The following is a 7,345-nucleotide window of genomic DNA, read 5'->3' as shown; positions in this document are numbered from 1 at the left end:
TGTTACCAATCCGAAACCGCCTTCAGCGGACCCTATAACTTATCTTATACTGCCATACGGCAAACAAAGTGAAAATGTAATTTGTATATATTATGTATTATATTATACTATATATCTGTATTTGTAAATATATATCAATAAAGAGGATTAGAAAATAAAAAAATAAAAAACTGGTTGCGTGACGTCATTCTCCATTTAACAGACCTAGTAACAGACTCTCAAGCATGTTATATGTTATATCGTTTTAACATGCTAAAAAAGGAAATATTTCTCCATTTAACACGAGTTTTTCCATTTAACACACTTTAACATGTTAAACTAAAGATCATGAACACCACTATTGAAGAAGAATCAAAGTTTGGATGGTTAAAGAGTTTAATGTAGAAGGACTGATAACTGGTTCGGACCAGTTCGGCTATATATGGAACATTAAGGTAATTTATTTGTGACAAAGTAGGGAGGATTTGAGGATTTTACGAAGCATTTTGGATTGTAAGGATTGGATACGAAAGGAATTGGACGGTTCAAATAGTTCTTATTATAGTAATGTAAAATAGCCTTTTGTAATTTTTTTTCTTTCTTTTTATTTATATCCGCACCTGTCAAATACAAAATTAACAATCAACAGATTGCCTGACTGTTAAATCGATTAAACAAATTGCATGGTAGGAGTGAAGAAGAACATGAACATCAGCGGTACCTCTTCTCTGGCTTTTCTTACCTTCCCATGTTAGCTGGTCCCTCATCCATGTTCTTTTTAGCCTCCTCCTTGTGTTCTCAGCCATGAGAGTCGTGGCTTTTTTGTTGTCTAAGAGTGTTTTGGTGTTCCAGACATTTTTCATGAAAACGTTTATATTCAGTGACCGTTGAAATTTTTTTTATGAGTAATTGCTCTACTAACGAACCACGGATATTTGGAGATAGTTCGTGGTGTTTTGGGTTGGAAAGATTGCAATTTTTTAAAGTGAGTCTGTTTAGCTATCTCTTAAATTTGTAATGCATATGTTCAGACAGGTTTTAGTAAGTATGTGTATGTATGTGCTTAATTTATGTTTTGTTTTAGTATGAGTGTAATAGATTTAGTGACTGACGTTTTTTCTTAATATGTCGTCCTCATGTCATTCTCTTATCACATTTTAAGCCGAGACACTGCATTCTGCGGGATGGGCAAGTTTCTTGTCAGCGTAAAACTAATGTGTTGGGACTTTTCATTGTTCAGTCGAATCTTCCATAGTTGGCAGCAGTCATGCAACTTTTGTAAGTTATGTTGTAAGTTTAGTGAGGCTTGTGTTGCATTTTGATGTCTAGTAATTATGGATGTGTCGTCAGCGTTGGTGGCTGTCGATATGTAGCTACTTTGTGGAATGTCGTTTTGTAATAAATTGGAAGTTTATGGAAGGCCACTGATCTTCTGATTTAAATTAATGTTTGAAGTACCACCATTGGGTGGTTTCTTCCCAAAAATTTTAAGTGTTTTAAATATTCCACATATTTGCTTATTGTATTTTTTGTCTAGTTGTAAATTACAATAAATACATTTTTTTAAAAAGTTCATTTTCTGTATATTTTTGAAATAGTGTTAATTTCTATTCAGAGCAAGGATTATTTAAGAAAAAAGTGTATTTGAGATAGTGTGTCTCGAATAGATAAGAAGTCAGTTTTTGACGCCTTAAATGGTTCCCAAGGTAAGGGACTTGAGGGAATGCAAGTCCAAAGAGGCTTTGGTTCACCGTGTAGTTCCATGGCAGTTAACTGACATCAGCAAAGAGATAGTGATTCTTATATCTGTCATAAATAACGAAGGTAATTGAGAGCCTTATCAAGACACGTGACGACTAACTGCCATATTGGAACTAATAGCTAGTTATTAATACGATTGCGAAATGTAAATGCAATTCCTCGGTGCAGGCCATATAAGCAATAATTATCTAAAACTTTTATGACTTATTTTTTCAAAGCTCATAAAAATATTTTTAAATTGTTCATTGCCTCATGATCATCCATTTCATTATTCGAAATAATGACACCTTATGTTATATATATATATATATATATATATATATATATATATATATATAGAGAGAGAGAGAGAGAGAGATCGTCCAAGGGAGTAGATTCCTCTGTCTTTTTTACAGATTTACATTTCTTACTTTTTTTTCCCCACTCCCACACATCTCTTCTCTCTGGTTCCTTTCTTATTCACTTTTCCAGGCATTCTATATTTATTTCAGCTTATTATTTTTGGTTTACTCATCTATGTTACTGTATATTTCATCCATTGTAACATTTATTCCGTTTTCTTTCTTGCCCATTATATCGTATATATGCTTTTCTTTCACACATTTCATGATGTTGATTTAAATTATTTTTAAACATTACTTACATATTTCATTATATTAATTCAATTACTTATCATTTACATTTTCTTCCACACCTATCATCATGTTTATTTATTTATTTACTAGGACATTGTTGGTTTTTTATTATTTATTTTGTATTATTCTTACCTCTACGATATAATATTTTATTTTCTATTAGTGTCAACTACTATATACTTAATTTATTGTAATGTAACTTGGAAATGTTTGTTTGTTATTATTTTCTTTTTATGAATTAAGGTTGTTAACTCGTTTTATTTTTCAGCCCTGATAAACGTCTATAATTCAGGTCGAAATGTCGGTACAAATAAATGAGTTTTATCTATCTGTGTATCTTTTTTGACCGCACCCCAGAACATCTTCTTCTCATGTCAATCTACGGTTAACTATAATAGTAACACTTAATTAGAAAATATTACCGATTTTTAGTAATAACTATTCTAGTATCGATTTAAAAGTCAGTGTTAAGTATATATCTATTCCAATCAGGATCAGTTTAAGTATATATATTTCATCGATTTAATTTGGATATTCTCTAATCTAATGGATAGAGTACGCTCCATGGCCCAGTGACACTAGAAGGCGGGGACTATTCCTTTTGTAGGCGTGGCATCCAGTACGCCATATTTGAAAGTTTACAGTTAAGAGTTGCTGCCTCACACCATATGCCAGAAATGGCTAGGCACGGGGGATTAAAAAAAAAGTTGAGAGTTACTGAAAGCTTTAATTACTACTAATTCTCAGACTCTTTCATGCTGTAAACATTAAATATTAAATAGAAAAAAATTTACTGTTTTTTTTTTATTTTATTTTTTTAATAAACAACTTTCTCTGTAATATTAGAAACAAATATTTGTTTGTATCTAAGAGAAGAGAAAGAAATTTATTCATTCATGCTGCCAAAATACATCGGGTTGCCACATTACACAGCATACTGATCAATCCGTGATCGGACATATATAAATTACATATTTTTATATGATATAATTTAATAGAAAGATAACATTTTTTTTCCACCATATTCTTTTACAATTAATACCAGTCTACAAACTAAATACAAGCTTTTCTATTTACTCCTTTTTTTCTTTCCCTTCTATTTTACAACCTTTATTTCATTTTATCAAGAAATTCCCCTATATAACAAATATTAGAATATTAAAAATAATAAAGTAATAAATAAATAAAACAACAAATAAGATATGCGATGCATGCATGTCACCCCTCCTCTGGATAACTCCCCTACTCATTAATTTCCATGCATGTGGCTATTTTTAATATTTGGCTTAAAAGAAGTTAATTTTCTATTAACTGTTCCTAGAAAACATTAATTGAAAAATTGACCAAGTTAATTCATTTGTACATACACTTCTTGCTTTTTAGAACAGTAAGTATATTTTGGGATCCTTAATATTGACATGGAAATGAGTCAACTGGACCGAGAAGGAAGCACGTATTTTTCGAAAACGGCTTAATGGATTTTCATTATAGATATACCAAATTATTGGAAATTTACTACAACTTCTATCCTCTTTAAATTTTCGATTGATTGAATTGTTTTACAGATAATTACAATAATATGAGAAATCTCTATTAACTTCAACGTAAAGATGCCTTCAAGGGGTGTGGCCTAATCCACACACCTCAGCATCATTTTTCCTTAGAAGGAGAGTAGGGTCATGGCACTCTCCTGGAAAAATGATTTCAAAACTGGAGGATTAATATAAACCCATCAAATCATCTTTAACGTTCATCGTGAACCTTCTGCCCTACAGTATCCTTTAATAAATTTCTCATACCCCCGTCGAACAGAACTGCTACCTTGGACTAAATTTCGACAAACCATCAACTTGGAGATCTCACACAAAACTGAAAAGACAGAAAACTGCACCTCGATTCCGACACTTATCGACAAACGTTCTAAACTTCCAATTAATAACAAAAGACCCGTTTACGTAACTATAATAAGGCCTATCATGGACTTACTGAGTTGAGCTTTGGGCTCCACTAGACTATCGAATTCCTCTTGTATTCTTTTTCGGCCTCAAAACCAGATATTTGCTTATTATTATTTTGAAAAATTTAGCATATTTAAATGAAAGGAACCATACAAAATATAAAACCCGAAAGTATAAATAAAAGACACATTGATAGTTAAGGTTTAAGGTTTAGGACTTACTTTTGTCTTGACCTCAGTCTATTTTTGAGCACAGTAAGATATTTTTTTTTGGCAACCTAGGAGTGCCTCGACCAAATTTACATTTTAGTAATGACAAAATTATAAATGATCTCTCTTTTATCCCATCACGTACTTTTCACAAAATCATGATTAATTTTAATATTCCTCTTATACCTTGTTCGTAAACAATAATCCAATAAAATTCCATCTATCATTCAAAAACCTTGGTGTCGCCATTGACCAAACTCTCTCCTGGAATAATCATGTCTCCAATATTTCCTGTTATACCTTCTCTATTCTATAGCGTATAAATTATCTTGGTTACCTACTTCCTTTCGAAACCCGTAGGCTATAGTTTACTTCCTTAATACCCCCCCTCCACTTTGACTATTGTTGTGCGGATTATGGGGGTTTGCCTGGGGATCTCGAAGCAAAATTAAAACGGTTCATTAATTGCTTTGTACTTTCATCTTCGGATTCCCCAGAGACGCCTAGGTATTGATTGACAAAATTGTAAATTGAAGGATCGATTTAACATAAATTACAATTTAACATTAATATTGTTAGATGTTTTCAATATCTATATATAGCCTGGAAATATTTATATGACATTTTTTTTCTTTTCTTTTATTATTATTATAATTTACTTTAAGATTTATCATTTCTTAGAGAATTTATTTTTTGTATTATTTTTTTTGGCCTTTACATTTTTTTTACACGGAACGACCTTAGAGACCACGCGAATATCATTACTTCTGGCTTCTCACTAGTTTTTGTTTTTCCTCTTTCATCTGTCTGATGTATCTTCGGTTTGTTTTTTAATTTTCCTCTCATTTATTTATTTATTTTTTAAAATTATTTTCCTACCTTTGATGTTTTTTATTTTCTTTTAAAATTGTATATAAAAATATTTGTTCCTTTTTCAAATTATTTTTAGTTCATTTGTGTATAATTCTTTTTCATTTATATTATTAGAACTAAGCCAACCTCTGATTTATGAGATAACATATGATTTTGTTTTGTTTTTTTATTTTACATATTCTGTTGTTGTTTAATATTTTGTTTTTCTTCACCAATTTATTATTTTAGTTATATTTTATGATGTTCTATAAGTTAATTTTAATTTTAAAATGTTGCATTATACTCTTAAGTCACTAATTTTTCATTTATTTTTACATTATTAAGTGTTTGTATCTTTTTCATCCCTGGATTATGGTAGGAAACGTTAGTTAACAATAAATAGTTTTTTACTATTTTGGTACCTTTATTGACCGCCACCCGGACTTCTTTCTATCTTTGGATTTTTTTTTCAACCTGTAATCATATCTACTTCCTTTTCCTATTTGAATCAGGAAAAATAATTAAAATCGACTATAATTGGACAGAGGAAGCTCATAACACCGTCTGACCTGTTATGCATTTGTCTGTTACGCATGTCTTCATCTCCGATTATCATTTTTTTTAAAAATTCTAATCTACAAAATAAATAATTATCAACCCAATTTGGAACAATTACTATTGTGTAAGGGTTATTTACTTTCTAATTTTGTGCCTAAATAAACTTTTAGGTTATTTTCAGTAGGTCACTAGCGCCCCGGCGATATGAAAGCGGATTGAGGAAGTTGAAGCCAGCCGGATGACATAACTTCATCCTAAGCAGTGGCTAGAAGTCGGATAGTAAGCTATGACGCAATAACTCTAAACTGGAAATCATTACGTATAAACAACAAGGCGGAGTAAGGGATCTTATCTCTGGAGAGGAAGAGGTTCCGAAGGCGTTTCATCAGGATCTACTTCTTCCGAAGTAGTGTCATTGGTTTGGGCGTCGGAAGTATTTTTTTTTTTTAGAGGTCGGGTCAGAAAGGATAAGGTTATGATAAAATGACGAAGCTGTTCAAGTTCTATTATCGATTTCTTCTTATCGATCTGTATCAGCTGAGTTATGATACTGATGACTAGACCCATGTAGTCATTGAGGTATTGTCATCATTAGATATAATCTCTTAATCCAGCTCTTATCCATTTATCTATTTTCTTAAAATTAAAAAACAAAATGTTTTTGTTGGTATATTTTCCAAATTTTATATTACACTAGTAGAGCTTTTTAAACTTTCTATATTAGTTCCTCTTTACTTTTTACTTTAAGTTAATTCATTTTACTAACTTAATTTTGATTTTCTTTAATATATATGAGGAGAACAGGTTGGGGTGCGGTCAGAGAATAACGCAAATAAGTCAAAAAACGTATTTATTATTGTCAACGTTTCGGCCAGAATTTCTGGTGTTCATAAGGGCTAACAAGATAACAACCAATGAATAGAAGGATGTATAGAATGATTTAAGTAAATAATTGTACAGATTAAAAATAAAGTAATGAAATAATTGGGAAATAAATTAAATATAAATAAATTCTTTATTATTGTTGTTAAATTATTTTTCTAGAGAGAAAAACTTAATTCAAAAAAGTTTTTCTGCCTCACTGTATTGGGTTGCTTAATACACAGCATATTTCCATATTTACATTATGATAACGTATAGGCATAGTAAAATAAATTAAAAATATATAATAGTAATACATGATTTTTTATTTTTGTTTTTTTATTTTTTTATTTATATATTTTCATTTTTCTCCACTATTTATCAATATATCGAATTACAATTATCTCTCTTAAACTAAAACATTTTTCTTCTTTTCCCCTCTTTAGTAAATATAAAATAAAATAAAAATCTTTAATAAATAACTCAAATACTTTCCAATTATAGTCTCAAAACTTTATTTCTTTTATTCGTC

This window comes from Halyomorpha halys, unplaced genomic scaffold (assembly GCF_000696795.3).
Source record: "Halyomorpha halys isolate HHAL.00 unplaced genomic scaffold, Hhal_1.1 Scaffold765.1, whole genome shotgun sequence".
Taxonomy (NCBI): domain Eukaryota; kingdom Metazoa; phylum Arthropoda; class Insecta; order Hemiptera; family Pentatomidae; genus Halyomorpha; species Halyomorpha halys.
The sequence above is the reverse complement of the archived record's forward strand: the minus strand, read 5'-3'. Positions refer to the sequence as shown.